This window comes from Coregonus lavaretus (genome assembly GCF_964263955.1).
Source record: "Coregonus lavaretus genome assembly, chromosome: 8".
Classification (NCBI taxonomy): Eukaryota; Metazoa; Chordata; class Actinopteri; order Salmoniformes; family Salmonidae; genus Coregonus; species Coregonus lavaretus.
The window spans coordinates 28,348,892-28,368,891 of NC_139995.1; positions in this window are offsets into that span (position 1 = coordinate 28,348,892).

The window sequence follows — 20,000 nt, forward strand, 5'->3', positions numbered from 1 at the left end:
TTTCGCTTTGGCAGTGCGGAGAGCCTCCGTGACACAGAGAAGAGCAGTCTCGGTTGAGTGACCCATCTTGAAGCCTGACTGAACGGGCTTTGGTAGTAGGTGCCAGGCGCACCGGTATGAGTGTCTCAAGAACTGCAACGCTGCTGTGTTTTTTTAACGCTCAACAGTTTCCTGTGTGTATCAAGAATGGTCCACCACCCAAAAGACATCCAGCCAACTTGACACAACTGTGGGAAGTATTGGAGTCAGCATGGGCCAGCATTCCTGTGGAATGCTTTCGACACCTTGTAGTCCATTCCCTGACGAATTGAGGCTGTTCTGAGGGCAAAAGGGGGTGGGGCGCGTGGGGACATTGCTTACATCCGCTATGACATGCTCATTGTCCACCCTCCCTCCCAGAAGCCTGGAAGGGATGAGAGAGCCAAGCCTATGGGTTCGTATCTTCAACCCCGCAGCACACACATACACACACACCAATTGATTAATGGACTGCTGAATGTATATTTTTTTTCTCTTGCTTTGTTTCCTCTTTTCAGTATTATGTCTATCTCTGATAAGCTACCCAGGAAAGGCCTGAAAATAGCCCATATAAGGTTCATGAAATCAATAACTTGCTAACATCAGATAACATTAATTATCCATTAGCCATTTCTGAGACTCACTTAGATAATTAATTTGATGATACAGCAGTAGCAATACAAGGATATAACATCCATAGAAGAGACATAAATGCTTATGGGGGAGGTGTTGCTGTATATACAGTGGGGAAAAAAAGTATTTAGTCAGCCACCAATTGTGCAAGTTCTCCCACTTAAAAAGATGAGAGAGGCCTGTCATTTTCATCATAGGTACACGTCAACTATGACAGACAAATTGAGAATTTTTTTCCCAGAAAATCACATTGTAGGATTTTTAATGAATTTATTTGCAAATTATGGTGGAAAATAAGTATTTGGTCACCTACAAACAAGCAAGATTTCTGGCTCTCACAGACCTGTAACTTCTTCTTTAAGAGGCTCCTCTGTCCTCCACTCGTTACCTGTATTAATGGCACCTGTTTGAATTTGTTATCAGTATAAAAGACACCTGTCCACAACCTCAAACAGTCACACTCCAAACTCCACTATGGTCAAGACCAAAGAGCTGTCAAAGGACACCAGAAACAAAATTGTAGACCTGCACCAGGCTGGGAAGACTGAATCTGCAATAGGTAAGCAGCTTGGTTTGAAGAAATCAACTGTGGGAGCAATTATTAGGAAATGGAAGACATACAAGACCACTGATAATCTCCCTCGATCTGGGGCTCCACGCAAGATCTCACCCCGTGGGGTCAAAATGATCACAAGAACGGTGAGCAAAAATCCCAGAACCACACGGGGGGACCTAGTGAATGACCTGCAGAGAGCTGGGACCAAAGTAACAAAGCCTACCATCAGTAACACACTACTCCGCCAGGGACTCAAATCCTGCATTGCCAGACGTGTCCCCCTGCTTAAGCCAGTACATGTCCAGGCCCGTCTGAAGTTTGCTAGAGTGCATTTGGATGATCCAGAAGAGGATTGGGAGAATGTCATATGGTCAGATGAAACCAAAATATAACTTTTTGGTAAAAACTCAACTCATCGTGTTTGGAGGACAAAGAATGCTGAGTTGCATCCAAAGAACACCATACCTACTGTGAAGCATGGGGGTGGAAACTTCATGCTTTGGGGCTGTTTTTCTGCAAAGGGACCAGGACGACTGATCCGTGTAAAGGAAAGAATGAATGGGGCCATGTATCGTGAGATTTTGAGTGAAAACCTCCTTCCATCAGCAAGGGCATTGAAGATGAAACGTGGCTGGGTCTTTTAGCATGACAATGATCCCAAACACACCTCCCGGGCAACGAAGGAGTGGCTTCGTAAGAAGCATTTCAAGGTCCTGGAGTGGCCTAGCCAGTCTCCAGATCTCAACCCCATAGAAAATCTTTGGAGGGAGTTGAAAGTCCGTGTTGCCCAGCGACAGCCCCAAAACATCACTGCTCTAGAGGAGATCTGCATGGAGGAATGGGCCAAAATACCAGCAACAGTGTGTGAAAACCTTGTGAAGACTTACAGAAAACGTTTGACCTGTGTCATTGCCAACAAGGGGTATATCACAAAGTATTGAGAAACTTTTGTTATTGACCAAATACTTATTTTCCACCATAATCTACAAATAAATTCATAAAATATCCTACAATGTGATTTTCTGGAATATTTTTTCGCATTTTGTCTGTCATAGTTGACATGTACCTATGATGAAAATTACAGGCCTCTCTCATCTTTTTAAGTGGGAGAACTTGCACAATTGGTGGCTGACTAAATACTTTTTTTCCCCACTGTATTCAGAGCCATATCCCTGTAATGCTTAGAGAAGAGCTTATATCAAGTGTTTTTGAAGTGTTGTGGTTGCAGGTTCACTTGGCACATCTAAAGCCTTTTCTTTTGGGGTGTTGCTATAGGCCACCAAGTGCTAACAGTCAGTATCTAATATTGTGAATTGCTTGAAAGTGTATGTGATGTAAACAGAGAGCTCTACTTTCTTGGGGACCTGAATATTGACTGGTTTACATCCAGCTCTCTGCTCAAGAGGAAGCTTCTTACTGTAACCCGTGCCTGTAATCTGGTTCAGGTTATTAACCAACCTACCAGGGTGTTTACAAACACTACAGGAACAAGATCATCCACATGTATCGATCATATTTTTACTAATACTGTAGAACTTTGTTCTAAAGCAGTATCCGTACCCATTGGATGCAGTGATCTAAATATAGTGGCTATATCCAGAAAAGCCAATGTTCCAAAAGCTGGGCCTAATATAGTGTTTAAGAGATCATACAAAATATTTTGCTGTGACTCTTATGTGGATGATGTTAAACATATTTGTTGTTTGTTGGTCTGATGTGATTAATAAGGAGCATCCAGATGCTGCACTTGATGAATTTATGAAATTGCTTCTTCCAATTATTGATCAACATACACCTGTCAAGAAACTCACTGTTAGAACGATTAAGGCTCCATGGATTGATGAGGAATTGAAAAACTGTATGGTTGAAAGAGATGGGGCAAAAGGAGTGGCTAATAAGTCTGGCTGCACATCTGACTGGCTGACTTACTGTAAATTGAGAAATTATGTGACTAAACTAAACAAAAAGAAGAAGAAACTGTATTATGAAGCCAATATCAATGATATAAAGAATTATGGAAAAAAAACTTTGGAGTACTTTAAATGAAATGATGGGTAGAAAGACAAATTCAACTCCATCTTTCATCTAATCAGATGGCTTATTCATCACAAAACCATTTGATGTTGCCAATTATTTTAATGATTACTTCGTTGGCAAAGTGGGCAAACTTAGGCAGGAAATGCCAACAACGAACAGTGAGTCATCGTATTCATGCATAAAAAAACAAATAATGAAAGAAAAGCATTGCAAGTTTGAATTGTGTAAAGTTAGTGTGGGAGAGGTGGAAAAATTATTGTTATCGATCAATAATGACAAACTTCCTGGCATTGACAACTTAGATGGAACGCTACTGAGGATGGTAGCTGACTCTATAGCCACTCCTATATGGCATATCTTTATCTGAGCCTAGAGGAAAGTCTTTGTCCTCAGGCCTGGAGGGAAGCCAAAGTAATTCCGCTACCCAAGAGTGGTAAAGCGGCCTTTACTGGTTCTAACAGCAGACCTATCAGCTTGCTGCCAGCTCTTAGAAAACTATTGGAAGAATTGGTGTTTGACAAAATACAATGCTATTTCTCTCTGCACAAATTAACAAAAGACTTTCAGCATGCTAATAGAGAAGGGCACTCAACATGTACTGCACTGACACAAAAGACTGATGATTGGTTGAAAGAAATTGATAATAAGAAGATTGTGGGAGCTGTACTGTTAGATTTCAGTGCAGCCTTTGATATTATTGACCATAACCTGTTGTTGAAAAAACGTATGTGTTATGGCTTTTCAACCTCTGCCATATCGTGGATTCAGAGCTATCTATCTAATAGAACTCAAAGGGTTTTCTTTAATGGAAGCTTCTCTAATGTCAAACATGTAAAGTGTGGTGTACTGCAGGGCAGCTCTCTAGGCCCTCTACTCTTTTCTATTTTTACCAAGGACTTGCCACTGGCACTAAACAAAGCATGTGTGTCCATGTATGCTGATGATTCAACCAAATACACATCAGCAACCACAGCTAATGAAGTCACTGAAACCCTTAAGAAAGAGTTGCAGTCTGTTTTGGAATGGGTGGACAGTAATAAACTTGTCCTGAACATCTCTATAAGTAAGAGCATTGTATTTGGTACAAATCATTCCCTAAGTTCTAGACCTCAGCTGAATCTGGTAATGAATGGTGTGGCTGTTGAACAAGTTGAGGAGACTAAATTACTTGGCGTTACCTTAGATTGTAAACTCCCATGGTCAAAACATATAGATTCAATGGTTGTAAAGATGGGGCGAGGTCTGTCCGTAATAAATAGATGCTCTGCTTTTTTGACACCACACTCTAAAAAGCAAGTTCTGCAGGCTCTAGTTTAGTCTTATCTTGATTATTGTCCAGTCGTGTGGTCGAGTGCTGCAAGGAAAGACCTAGTTAAGCTGCAGCTGGCCCAGAACAGAGCAGCACGTCTTGCTCTTCATTGTAATCAGAGGGCTGATATAAATTCTATGCATGCCAGTCTCTCTTGGCTATGAGTTGAGGAGAGACTGACCAGTTTAAAAAAACAGAAAAAGCAACACCTCACGGCACAACGCCTCTCCGCTATTTGACCTAGATAGTTTGTGTGTATGTATTGATATGTAGGCTACGTGTGCCTTAAACATTTTTTTTACATGTACAGTTGAAGTCGGAAGTTTACATACACTTAGGTTGGAGTCATTAAAACTCGTTTTTCAACCACCACAAATTTCTTGTTAACAAACTATAGTTTTGGCAAGTCGGTGCATGACACAAGTAATCTTTCCAACAATTATTTACAGACAGATTATTTCACTTATAATTTACTGTATCACAATTCCAGTGGGTCAGAAGTTTACATACACTAAGCTGACTGTGCCTTTAAACAGCTTGGAAAATTCCAGAAAATGATGTAATGGCTTTAGAAGCTTCTGATAGGCTAATTGACATCATTTGAGTCAATTGGAGGTGTACCTGTGAATGTATTTCAAGGCCTACCTTCAAACTCAGTGCCTCTTTGCTTGACATCATGGGAAAATCAAAAGAAATCAGCCAAGACCTCCGGAAAAAAATTGTAGACCTCCACAAGTCTGGTTCATCCTTGGGAGCAATTTCCAAACGCCTGAAGGTACCACGTTCATCTTTACAAACAATAGTACGGAAGTATAAACACCATTGGACCACGCAGCCGTCATACCGCTCAGGAAGGAGATGCCTTCTGTCTCCTAGAGATGAATGTACTTTGGTGCGAAAAGTGCAAATCAATCCCAGAACAACAGCAAAGGACCTTGTGAAGATGCTGGAGGAAACAGGTACAAAAATATCTATATCCACAGTAAAACAAGTCCTATATTGACATAACCTGAAAGGCTGCCCAGCATGGAAGAAGCCACTGCTCCAAAACCGCCATAAAAAGCCAGACTACGGTTTGCAACTGCACATTGGGACAAAGATTGTACATTTTGGAGAAATGTCCTCTGGTCTGATGAAACAAAAATAGAACTGTTTGGCCATAATGACCATCATTATGTTTGGAAGAAAAAGGGGGATGCTTGCAAGCCGAAGAACACCATCCCAACCGTGAAGCACGGGGGTGCTGCAGGAGGGACTGGTGCACTTGAGGGAGATTTTTTAGTGGACTATGAGACAGGGGCGGTGTGTTCATTAGGGCGATATGGGCGACGCACTGCCAAATGGGAAAAGGAAGGGATTTTTTTTCTAATTAATTATATCACAGCAACAGTAGTTATCAGTGTTCTAATCTAGACGTCTGATCTGCCACTAAATGTCCAATCAGGCTAAAGTCGTGCTTCAAATGGCCCCGCCCCCTTTGGGGCGATTTCAGTCAGGTTGAAAATCGCCCAGAAGTCTCTCATAGCCTGTCATGTAAAATCTTTTTTTTTCAAATATCAGAGCTTTCAATACAATCTCTATGGGTTTCTGGGGGCTTGCACTTACGCGCTTTCGTCATACGTAACATAACCATGAACGTAACTAAGAAAAGAGCGGGTAGCAGCGTCAATCAATTCACGTACTACTATCAAGATGGCTAGCCTTCAGTGCAACTCGATTGTCTCTTTGAAAGAAGTTCACATCAAAGACCATTCAAAACGAGCTACTGTAACTGGAGTGTATGCTAGCGGTCATGAGGGAACATATTGTGGAGGAGGTGAAGTCGGCGAACTTCGTAGCTATCCAAGCTGATGAGACCACGGACGTTTCTACACAGATACAGCTGGTGCTTGTGCTGAGGTACATAGATAGCAACCACAAAGTGCAGGAGCGCTTTTTTGAGTTCCTTCCCATCTCGGAATCAACCTCAGTCTCAATCGCCAGTGTGCTTTTGGAGAGACTGAACGGTCTTTTTGCCATTCAATGGGCCAGGAACGTCTGAATGCACTGGCCATGCTTTCCATGGAGAGTGAACTAGTCCTCAGCATGCCTGATTTCAATGAGAAAGTCATTGACCGCTTTGCTGCATTGAAAGAGAGAAGAGAACAGTTTCAGTACAAGTAATGTAGCCTCTCTCTCTCTTTGTCCCTCCCTGTCTGTCTCTTTAACACACACACGCCCAAATCAGTTCACAGTTGATGTTGTTTAAAATAGTTATTTTTCATTTTTTTTAAAGTTTAAAAATAATAATAATCTGTTCATGTTCATTTTTACAAATCTATACAATTGGCCAGAATATGGTTGTTCATATTTACAAATCTATACAATTGGCCAGAATATGGTTGTTCATTTTTACAAAGCCATACAGATAGCTGTGTTTAGCTTTTCTATAAATTATTTTCAAATTCTGTTTTCAGGCAAAATGTCTCACTGTTCATTTTCACAAATCTATACAAGAGGGCAGAATATGGAAGTCTATAAAAATTTCTTATTACCAATAACTTGCATCAATGTTTTCAGTAGCCTCTATCAAAAGCTCCTGCTTGCTTGTTGTGAATTATGCTCAGGTGCACATATTTCCAATTCAACCATGAGGCAAAAAATGTGGTAAAAGCTCTTGTTGATCCTGCAATCTGAACAAATACCAAGATGCTGTATTTTCAGCTGATATTTCATTTGTTTATGGAAATGCATATTGTTTATGCAGTGTTGAGGAATGTGAAAGAACACCCTTGATTATTTTTACAGTGATAACTTATTTTGCTTTTGTAAGCCAACACTTTTGAGATCAGTCAATAAATGCTTCTGGCATTGACTTATATGCTGCCCCTGTCTTCATGTTGTTGCTGGACATATATTTTTTTAAATGTGTGTAGGTCACCTAAATCATCAGAAAAATTGCCCCCCCTGAGAATTTTTTCAGGAGCCGCCACTGCTATGAGATACAACTGAGTTAATCACAAACATATAGTTAGAATTTTTTGTTGCTAGGCAGGAACTTAATTGGGTAATTTCACTGTGTGTGTGTGTGTGTGTGTGTGTGTGTGTGTGTGTGTGTGTGTGTGTGTGGGGGGGGGGGGTGTGTGTGGGGGTGTGTGTGTGTGTGAAGTGGGAATCTGACCTAGGGTCGAATTTCTCGCTCTTACTTAAATTAATGGCTGTCCTACCTTATCAGAGACTGAAACCAGACTGTGGCCTTTTGCCCCTCTCCTCAAACAAAGTGGAGGGAGAGCCGGGGTTGAACAGAGTTTAAAGTAAACATGAGTGTTTTTGCAAGATAAGGGATTGATTGATTGTATTACTATTCATTCTGAACTGAATGAAAGTCGAATTTAGCCTCCATCATAGACAAAGGAAGTGGGCGGAGCGATAAAGAGCGGGAAACTGAAGAAGGAGGGATTTTGAGCTAGAAGAGATGTGAATGGGACTATATAGCTGGGGGAGAGAGAGAGAGAAAAAGGGGGCTACTCTGCAGACCAGCACGGGCTTTGTTGAATTTAAATAAAGTCAAATCTTGATTCTACAAAAACTCTGGAAGAACTTTGATTTTTAATAAAGTATAGTGATTAATTTCCACAACACACTTCACAAAATAGATGGCAACATGAGGAAGGAAAATGATGTGGATATATTGAAGCAACATCTCAAGACATCAGTCAGGAAGTTAAAGCTTGGTCGCAAATGGATCTTCCAAATGGACAATGACCCCAAGCATACTTCCAAAGTTGTGGCAAAATGGCTTAAGGACAACAAAGTCAAGGTATTGGAGTGGCCATCACAAAGCCCTGACCTCAATCCTATAGAAAATGTGTGGGTAGAACTGAAAAAGTGTGTGCGAGCAAGGAGGCCTACAAACCTGACTCAGTTACACCAGCTCTGTCAGGAGGAATGGGCCAAAATTCACCCAACTTATTGTGGGAAGCTTGTGGAAGGCTACCCGAAACGTTTGACCCAAGTTAAACAATTTAAAGGCAATGCTACCAAATACTAATTGAGTGTATGTAAACTTCTGACCCACTGGGAATGTGATGAAAGAAATAAAAGCTGAACTAAATCATTCTCTCTACTATTATTCTGACATTTCACATTCTTAAAATAAAGTGGTGATCCTAACTGACCTAAGACAGGGAATTTTTACTAGGATTAAATGTCAGGAATTGTGAAAAACTGAGTTTAAATGTATTTGGCTAAGGTGTATGTAAACGTCCGACTTCAACTGTAGATACAGTGCCTTCAGGAAGTATTCATACCCCTTTACATATTCCAAATTTTGTTGTGTTACAGCCTGAATTCAAAATGTATTTTTTATTTTTATTATCTCACCCATCTACACACAATACCCCATAATGACGAAGTGAAAATATATTTTTTGAAATGTTGGTAAATCTATTGAAAATCAAATACAGAAATATCTAATTTACATACAGTACCAGTCAAATGTTTGGACACACTTTCTAATTCCAGGGTTTTCCTTAATTTTTACTGTTTTCTAAATTGTAGTTACTACACAATACTAACCTAAATGACAGAGTGAAAAGAAGGAGCCTGTACAGTATCAAAATATATTTTATTTTTATATTTTAGCTCTTCTTGTCTATTAATGTTCTGTATTATGTCATGTTTCATATTTTGTCTGGACCCCAGGAAGAGTAGCTACTGCTTTTGCAACAGCTAATGGGGATCCTAATAAAATACCAAATACCAAAAGGGTGCAACTCAATATTAAGAAGGTGTATTTGGGTAGCATGTGAGATGGAGGAGCAGATGTTGTTTGTGTACTGTAGTGATCCCTGGTGCCACTAGGTGTCATCCTTGGATGTGTCCACTGGAACTAAAGGATCATTACCCTTATCTGACTGACCTGGACTGCTGTACTTTGATCAGGCTGATTATTCAATATGTACTCAAAAGGAGGATAGAGGAAGTTTGACTGTATTAACAAAACATGGAATAGAAGAAAACAGATACAAAGAGGAATTAAAATCATTTCTATAATCTGGTGTTTAGAGTTAGCCCCAAGCTCTTTCCAGGCTGTCTTAGGGTGGCTGTATCACTGTTCAAAGACTGAGTTAGCAAAGATGTCACATTTACCCTTACACAAACTCACACAGTTTGACAGTCAGCTACTGTAGCACACTAGAGCTAGGTAAAACGGATGTAAAAAGGACAGTATAACTGTATAAATCAGTGTGTCCTATATAAGAATACTGTGTCTTCTATCTCTATACAGATATGTATACCATAATAAGCCATGGATATGTATAGGGTAAGTGCATCTGGGCTGATATCCCTGTACCATGCATCTGCTCTCTCCTGGGGGATGAGTATGGATCCCAGACACCTACTGTATATACTGTAGGTCTCTCTCTCTCTGTGTGTGTGTGTGTGTGTGTGTGTGGAGTCACACAGACTCAGAAACAATCCATCTCCACTGTCCTGCAGTGTGTGTAATTATAAATGTCCTCCTCCACAGATTTCATCTGTGAGTTTGTGTCCCGTGTTTGTGTCTGCGTGTGTGTCTGCGTGTGTGTGTGTGTCTGCATGTGTGTGTGTTTGTGTGTCTGCTTGTGTGTCTGCAGTGTGTGTGTGTGTGTGTCATGATTGTGTGATCAGCCAACACAGGAGCAGACAGGACAGGTAGGTAGGTCAAGGTTAAAGAGGGTGAGGCGAGGAGGAAAGAAGAAGGGATTACTCCTCTTTTAACTATCACACGCTGTTCTTCTCTGTCTCTCTCTCTCTCTCTTAATTTTCACCTTCCTTACCCTCTGTTATTCCGTTTAGCTCCCCCGCCCACCCGCCTCTCCACAGTTAATAGTTTTTTTTGCCTAAAACATGCACTATCAGTCAGTAAGGTCTAAAGAGACAATCTGTGTGTGTGTGTGGCCTGTAGAGAGCACAGGGTGCCCTGTATCGAGCTGCTCTGCATGTTTACCTAGGCAATTACATTATGTCTCCTTGCATCCCTAGGCTGTGTTTGTGTGTGTGTGTGTGTGTGTAGGGGCATCATGCACCCCAAAAAACTGAGGGGGCACAAAGTAAGTGAGGATAGCTGGGGGGTGGTTCGTATTTTACATTTTAGTCATTTAGCAGATGCTCTTATCCAGAGCGACTTACAGTTAGTGAGTGCATACATTTTCATACTGGCCCCCCGTGGGAATCAAACCCACAACCCTGGCGTTGCAAACGCCATGCTCTACCAACTGAGTTACACGGGACCTACACCCCCTGTCCGTAAATTGGAGAATTTTGAATTTTTCGAACACCTGCAACAGCCCTTTCCTGAAATCTAGAGCCATAATCATTATGCTTAATTCTAAGTCAAAAATATGTATATTTTCCTGAATATCTAAGCATACCTCTTGAGCATTCTGTATCCTCCTGACTGGTGATTCTTTTTTTAAAGAAACTAAATATGCTTCTCTGCATCTCTGCAAAAATCTGGGTAAAAGATTGAATCTTATTCAGTCCATTTAGCTATTGCTTGCTTTTCTAAAGTCTACCAACCTTGCTAGCAGGCATGCCAACTGAGATAGTTATACAAGCTAGCTACTCTAACTTGATTAATAGCCTGAAATGGCTTCTTGGTGGCTAGTTATGAGGTTGGGAGATTGGGAACCTATCTAGGCTAGCTAAAGCCAACTTCATAAAATTGCTAAGTGACTAGTAGTATTCCAGAGAAAAAACGAACAATCCCAAAATATGTAATGCCCTATGGGCATGACGCCTCTGTGTGTGTGTGTGTTTGTGATGTGAGTGTGTGTGTGTGTGTGTGTGTGTGTGTGTGTGTGCTTGTGTGTATGTGTGTTATGTTTAGTAGAATGTGGAAGGTTTGACAGTTACTCAATTGGAGAGTGTGAGGAGTGGGGAAATTTAAAAGATGAAACATTCTCCTTTGCTCAATACAAAAAAAAGGCCTGTCAGAACAACTGTCATACCTTCACTATACTAAAAAAAGTTTTTGTGATTATGAAGTCATGTAGGAACCAGAAGGAATGATAAGTCCATCATTTAATAATGTTGAAGTCATACTTCTGCTTCAAAACCAGGAAACTTTAATGAAGACCAAGTTCCGTCAACTAGCTTTAAATAACAAGATACATCCATCAATGTAGCTATCAGATTCAGTTATCGCATGTAGTTTAGTGTTCTGGAACTCACACTACAGGCATCTCTGCTTCTTCTGCTAAGAGTACTGTGAGAGATGGCAGAAGTGTGTGCATGTGTGTGTGTGCATGTAATGTGTACGGAGTGAGTTTTCACATGGAGTTAATATAGTGCAATAAAGGAGGGCTGCTTGCCTGTATTTGCATAGAGGAGCAGACGTTATTTTATCTGCAGATCTATTATAGGCAGATAGGACTCTACTGTGTAGTTCATTATAACTGTGTCTGTGTCTGTGTATGTGTGTGAGTGTGTGTGTGCGGGTGCGAGTGCGTGTGCGTGTGCGTGTGTTGCTCAGAGAGTGATGTATCGAACCAATCACTGAGTGACGCCTCATACATCATTTTTATTGCAGCATATTGCCCCATATCCTCTACTTCCCTCGTTCCCTCTTCCTTCTCTATTTATGGAGCACATTGTAGAAAAAATTGATAAATATTAACATTTTCATGAGACTTTGTAATTCTCAGAGACAAAGAGGACCCGCGCCACTTTTGTTTTGATAGTCTGTTTTCCCACCTCACACATTCCGGACTAACATACTGCATTCTTTATACTGTGTATAAAGAATATATTTTGGCAAGACACCTCTACAGTTTTGTGTTGTATGTTAAAAGCTCCCACACAGACTTAGATGCTGAAAGAAAAAGAGAAATCAGGAAAAGTTAATGCATCACAATTCTGTGGTGAGAGGGAAAAATCTGATACTATTTTGTTGACGTAGGCAACAAAATAATGTCTGGACATAGTGTTGGGTTCAGTATCAACCAGCTATCAATCGCTCTGCTGGCGTTGCTGAAGGAGGTGAATCAGCTGAATCAGGTGCTGGGTTGGAACAAAAAGTCTGCCTATTGTGTAGCTCTCCAGGTCCCCAAACCCCCTAAAAACAACACATAGGCATCTCAGTAGAAGATTCTCCTAAAAGCTCCAGAGTAGATATTTAAGAACTTAAATCAATTCGGACTGTAGACAGAGCCAGCTGAGACATTGATTACTGCTATTTATAACACTGACAGTATCTTGGTGGAGGGACAACCTTATCCTCTCCCTCTCTCTCTCTCTCTCTCTCTCTCTCTCTCTCTCTCTCTCTCTCTCTCTCTCTCTCTCTCTCTCTCTCTCTCTCTCTCTCTCTCTCTTTCTCTCTCTCTCTCTCTCTCTCCCTCTCTCCCTCTCTCTCTCTCTCAAAGGGAGCAAACAGAATTCACAGACAATGCTTTCCCACTGGGCACAGTCGTCAATGTCTATTCCATGTTGGTTGAACATCATTTCATTGAGATGACGTGGAAAAAAGTTGATTCAACCAGTGTGTGCCCAGTGGGATGTGATCAAGAGCACAGAGGGACACATGGCATTTCCCATAAAAAATACATTCTGTGTGTTTCTGTTATGTTGAACAGCTAATACTCCCCTAGCACAACCCCTCTAGCCTACAGCGTACACCTTAGAGTTTGAGAAAGGCATTAGAGCAGTCAGAACAACAGGCCCTCATACACAGCTGGACATTCTTCAGGATTAGCTTCCAGGCACGTATGCCTGGACAGGTGTCACCAAGGAAGGGGGAGGCCTCAAATCTATTTCCAGGCTTCAGCCCCACTAGGCCAACACAAGAGGGTCATTATAGCCTGGTCCGGCTCCCATAGGGCCAGAGTGGGGATAGAGAAGGGGAGAGAAAGGAATGAGGGGTGGAGGAATGGAGGAATGGAGGAATGGAGGAATGGAGGAATGGAGCGGGGATCAAAGGGATGCAGATAGACTCAGGCCTCAACAGAGAGACACACGACACCACTGAGAATGGAGAGAGAGAGAGAAAGAGAGAGGCGGAGGAGAGGGGGAGATGGAGAGCCAGAGCGAGAGAGAGAGGGAAAGAGAAGAGAGAAGCGGAAAGAGAGAGAGGGAGAGAGAGGGAAAGAGAAAGAGGGAGAGGGAGAGATGGAAAGAAAGAAAGAGAGGGAGAGAGAGAGGGAAATAGGAGCGAGAGAGAGAGAGAGAGAGCGGGAGAGAGAGAGATAGAGAGAGCGAGAGAGAGCGAGAGAGAGAGAGAAAGAGAGAGTACAGGTACCTGGCAGCAGCCACCACTGAGGTACACTAATTGGAGACACGGTGGCGCATCAATTACTGAACACCAAAACATCCTGTTTCTATCAAAACACTTTATTCTTTAAATAACACTGAGAATCACAGCCAATCCAAATGGGCCGTTCGCTCATTATCGTGTTTATGTCAAAATCCCCCCTCTAACCCTCTACCCCCCTCTTCTATCTCATCAGGGGATAAAAATAAGAATCGGATCAAAGCGTCCATGCTGCTGATCAAGCCTCATCACAAACAAACAAACGCATGCACGTACACACGCACACACAAAGAGCCCCTCCGTCTCAAAACCAGCACAAGAGGTGGAGAGAAAGAGAGAGTGATGGAAAGATGGAGAGATGGAGAGACAACTGCCTTATGTCTGCACTCTCACACTCGTCACAATCAAACGTCACAGTGACAGATCCTTTTTTTCTCTCCTCCTTTCTTCTCTTCCTTCCTGCTTTCACAGGCCTGCTGTGTCCCCTCTCCAACTTCAACTCTCCTGTGAGGAGTGTGTGTTGTGTTACAATTTGTGTGTAAGTGTGTATGCAAGTTAGATGAGAGGTGTGTGTGTGTGCTTATGTGTCTTTGTGTGTCTGTGTGTGTCTGTGTGAATGTGTGTGTGCCTGCATGTGTGTGTTTCTATCTGTGTGTGTTTGATCAGAGGGAGTGTGAGCTGTCATATCTGAGGTACTTTGCAGGTTCATGCTGAGGTTAGGTGTTTGAACGAAATATCAGAAAACAGAGAGAGAGGAGAGGAATGGAGAGATTAACACTGTCCACGCACTGGCATCCCACCAACCCAGCCTCCCCACAGGGTACGTGTGTATGTGTGTGTGTGTGTGTGTGCATGTGTGTGTGTAGCCTCTTCCCTTCCAGGTAGTATTGTTCAGGGCATTTCTTCTCCCATCTTAGATTTGTTATAGAGCAGTGGAGGCTGGTGGGAGGAGCTATAGGAGGACGGGTTCATTGTAATGGCTAGAATGGAATCAATAGAACGGTATCAAACACATCAAACATATGGAAACCACATGTTTGACTACGTTCCATTTATTCCAATCCAACCATTACAATGAACCCGTCCTCCTATAGCTCCTCCCACCAGCCTCCGCTGTTATAGAGAGAAAGTGGAGTGGAACTGACACACACTGGCAATGGTGTATCAGAAACCCAAGGTTATTTTGAAAATAGTTTCACTACTACAGCTTTGCAATAATAGTGAGTGTGTCAGTAATGTGTGTTCACGTGTGTGTAACTTAAAATTCTGTTATGTGTGTCATTAAAGCTATAATCCTTAGTTGCTACATCATTTTTGGACTTATAAGTTAATGATATATACCCATTGATTCTTGAAGAATATAACTTATAAATGCCTCATGAGCATAGATCAACTGTCGTACCCCATCAGAACCTAAAGGCTGCATTGCAACCAACAGGCAGAATGTAGTGCTGTGCTACGCATTACCGCTGGATTTCTTAAAATACTAGATTACATGCACCTGCGTATTAAAGCAAACGTGCTTGCAAACAAAAACCAACAAGAATAATCATCAGGGCCCAGTTTCCCAAAAGCAGCTCATCGTTAGAACCTTCGTAGAAGCATTGTTACATCTCAGAGCTGTTTCCCAAATACATTGTTGCTAAAGTTGCACTTGAAAATGCTTGTTATTTACTGACTGCCTTAGACCACTCGTAGAACAGCTAAGTGACTGGTTCGAATCATAGAACCAAGATGTTTATCTGTCACTGTGATTGCGGATAACTTTTGAATGAAGTTGACTACAAATACAAAGTTGCCTATGTCTTTGCAATTGTTACATTTACATTGAGTTCTATTTTATTAATTGTAGGCTGTCTTTAATTTTTGGCCTCAATATATTTCATGATGTTTAACAACATGTGCACAATGATGTGAATTTTTCAGAGAGATCACTCCAGATTCAAGTCCACATTTTTTCATTTTTGCAGGTCCCCAGGACATCAGGAGCCGCTGTCAAAACCATCCACTAGGGGCAAAACTAAAAACTAAAAATTAGTCCCCAGAGCTGGGATTGAACCCCAGTCTATGGCCCAGGAGATCACTGCTTAGACCACTGCACCATCCATCAACAATAAAGTTTCCTGGCCAGTCTGAATTAATCACGAAACTTAACCATAGAGTTGTTTTTATGTTTTAACCCTATCCCAAACCTTAATCCTTAATTTAACCAATCTGAATTAATGCCTGGACATGACCCTAGAGTTGTTTCTGTTTTAACCCTATCCCAAACCTTAACCCTTAACTTAACCCAGTCGGAAGTAATGCCTTAATTAACTTAACTGTAGAGTATATCGGGAGATGAAGTCAGTTTATTAGTCAAAAATAGACTATGCTTATAAGCATTAGAATAAGCTGCCTCAATATTTGCAGCCATAGGTGATAATATCTCTCTAGAAGCTGATCCGTTGTTGGTATTGTGGAATAATTTGAATGTTAAGGTAAGATTTTCAAGGAAAAAGCTGATCCGAGAGCAACGCTGCTTTTCTTGTTGACTCCATGTTGACTCCAATGCTTCCCACAGTTGTGTCATGTTCAGTGGTGTAAAGTACTTAAGTAAAAATAATTTAAAGTACTACTTAAGTCGTTTTTTGGGGTATCTGTACTTTACTTTACTATTTATGTTTTTTACAACTTTTACTTTTCCTTCACTACATTCCTAAAGAAAATAATGTAATTTTTACTCCATACATTTACCCTGACACCCAAAAGTACTCGTTACATTTTGAATGCTTAGCAGGACAGGAAAGTGGTCAAATTCAAACACTTATCAAGAGAACATCCCTGGTCATCCGTACTGCCTCTGATCTGGCGGACTCACTAAACACACATGCTTCATTTGTAATTTATGTCTGAGTGTTGGAGTGTGCCCCTGGCTATCCGTAAATTAAACAAAATACAAGAAAATGGTGCCGTCTGGTTTGCTTAATATGAGGAATTTGAAATTATACATTTTAGCAATTAAATGTACCTTTGATACTTAAGTATATTTAAAACCAAATACTTTTAGACTTTTCCTCAAGTAGTATTTTACTAGGTGACTTTCACTTCTACTTGAGTCATTTCTATTAAGGTATCTTTACTTTTACTCAAGTATGACAATTGGGTACTTTTTCCACCACTGGTCAAGTTGGCTGGATGTCCTTCGGGTGGTGGATCATTCTTGATACACACGGGAAACTGTTGAATGTAAAAAACACAGCAGCGTTGCAGTTCTTGACACAAACTGGTGCACCTGGCACCTACTATGATACCCTGTTTGTCACGATCGTCGTAATGAGTGGACCAAGGCGCAGCGTGAAATGCGTACATCTTTTATTGAGTACTATAACAATAACAAAACAACAAAACGAAACGTGAAGTCCTCGGTCATAAACACAAACCTACACGGAACAAGATCCCACAAAAGACAAGTGCACAACAGGCTGCCTAAGTATGGTTCCCAATCAGAGACAACAAGACACAGCTGCCTCCGATTGGGAACCACCCCGGCCAACACAGAAATACACGATCTAGAAAAACAAAACATAGACACTACACATAGAAACTAACACCCTGGCTCAACATATAAGAGTCCCCAGAGCCAGGGCGTGACACTGTTCAAAGGCACAAATCTTTTGTCTTGCCCATTCATCCTCTGAATGGCACACATACACAATCCATGTCTCAATTGTCTCAAGGCTTAAAAATCCTTCTTTAACCGGTCTCCTCCCCTTCATATCTACACTGATTGAAGTGGATTTAACAAGTAACATCAATAAGGGTTCATATCTTTCACCTGGATTCACCTGGTCAAATAGTAGTAGGCCTGTATTTCATTCAAACGTTTCACCTTAAATGGCAAAATAATATGTCATTTGAAATAACTTTATTAGCCTACATTTATATTTGATGAAAAATATATAGATTATATAGCTCAATCACTATTGACTTGATTTAGTTACATTTCAAATATGGACAGTCCTGGGATATTTTACCCCCGATCTTGATAAGAAATGATCGTACCAGACCATTTTCTTTTAAAGACAGTTGTATTTAATGACGAATTGGAAACAAATAAAATAATAAGAGCATGCTACTGTACAGCAACATTACTTTTCCATTCATACAAAGTGTCGGGTAAATTACCACAGTAGATTTGCAGTGGTAAACAAGGAAATACTGTATTTCAGTTGTACGGAATGATTGTCAAGTAGATAAATCGCCTTTAGTCCGCTCAAAAAGTAGGACTATGTTGTACCGATGATAATACCTACCAGAGGGCAAACATATCTTGAAAGACTTTGGTAGCAAGCAGGACTAAGTTAACACTGACATCAGCTTTTAGGGAGTGGTAATGAGGTGACCAATAATGGTTGCAATTGAGATCAGCTCAATTCGAATTGAAGGCAGTCAATTCAGTAAGTGATTTGAATTAAAAATTCAGAAATTTAAAAACTTTTGAAATAAATAGCTTCTACTTTTCAGTTTCCTGAGAAGTCACTGACAATAAATGCCCTTTTTTGATTATTGAATTGTAATTTTAGTTGACTGCCTTCAATTCGAATTGAGCCCAACCCTGCTTTGCAGTTGAATTTATTATTGATGGTGATAATCCGGTGACCATCAATGGTTGCAATAGGCCCAAAATGTAAGCTTGTTTTACAATTATTACATTGTAAATGTAAACTGTATAGCCTCAAAACATGGTTAAAACTGCATGTTATATTATGGATGGTCAGTCCTTGCATCCATAGCTCTGTCTATGAATTTGAAAGAGTGGTTACATTTCTCCAGCCCCATCCCTTAGCTTTTTAGCGAAACAGGGGGGCAGGCTTTATTATTGTTTCAAATAAGGATTCTAGCTTTAAAACTCCTGATTACAAAAACAGTGGATTCTCACAAATAGACATCTCTATGAGTAAACTGAAGCATCTCATCAAAGTTCTACGTTAGGAAACATGAATGTTTGAGAATAAAAGATAAAACGATGGAGAGAAGCTTTTGATCCATCATAGTAAGACAGTCTATGGGTTCTCTGTCTTCTCCAGACATGGATTGGACAGGCTCTCATCTGTAGTAGGTTCCCTTAATGAAGTGTGTGTGTGTGTATATATATATATATATTTACCTGTGTCTCTGTGTATAAACTTGCATGTATGGCTTGAGCTTTAGCAAAGTGGACTCATCTAATCTTGAATTGTGCGGACATCCCAGGTTCAATACCCGTCATACTTAACTGCACATGTTTTTATATAGCATGCCAACAGAAAGCCTGTAGGGAGTAGAGGGGAATTATAGAATTGCTCACAGAGCCTCCCACAGAGACAGTCAGACACCAGGGATTTAGAATAATCCTGTTATCATTATTATTATGGCCCTGGTATGAAGGAAGAGAGAGAGCAGATTTTAGTATAATAAAAATAATATGGTAATTTAGCAGGCGCTTTTATCCAACGCGACTCTAAAACATATATTCTGTATATGTGGCCCAAGAGGGATTAAACCTACAACTTTGTAGGTTTAAACACCATTCTTCCAACTGAGCTATGGGAACCAAGTTTATATTGTATCTACACTTCCCATGCTTCATATTTGTAACTGTAAGTTCTACTCTTCAACTCTAGTGCAAAAAGGGTTCTGCAAGCATCCAATTAGCAACCAACAACCCAACAAACCTGTCAAAGTGGATTAGTGGAGTACCACTATCCTTATTTTCACAAGAATAGTGGTGGCTGCATCATGTTATGCGTATGCTTGTAATCGTTAAGGATTGGGGAGTTTTTCAGGAAAAAAAAGAAACACAGGCAGAATCCTAGAGGAAAACCTGGTTCAGTCTGCTTTCCACCAGACACTGGGAGATGAATTCACCTTTCAGCAGGACAATAACCTAAAACCCAAGGCCAAATCTACACTGGAGTTGGTTACCAAGAAGACAGTGAATGTTCCTGAGGGGCCGAGTTACAGTTTTGACTTAAATCTACTTGAAAATCTATGGTGGGACCTGAAAAAGGTTGTCTAGCAATGATCAACAACCAATTTGACAGAGCTTGAAGAATTGTGAAAATAATCATTTGCAAATGTTGCACAATCCAGGTGTGGAAAGCTCTTGGAGACTTACCCAGAAATAATCACAGCTGTAATTGCTGCCAAAGGTG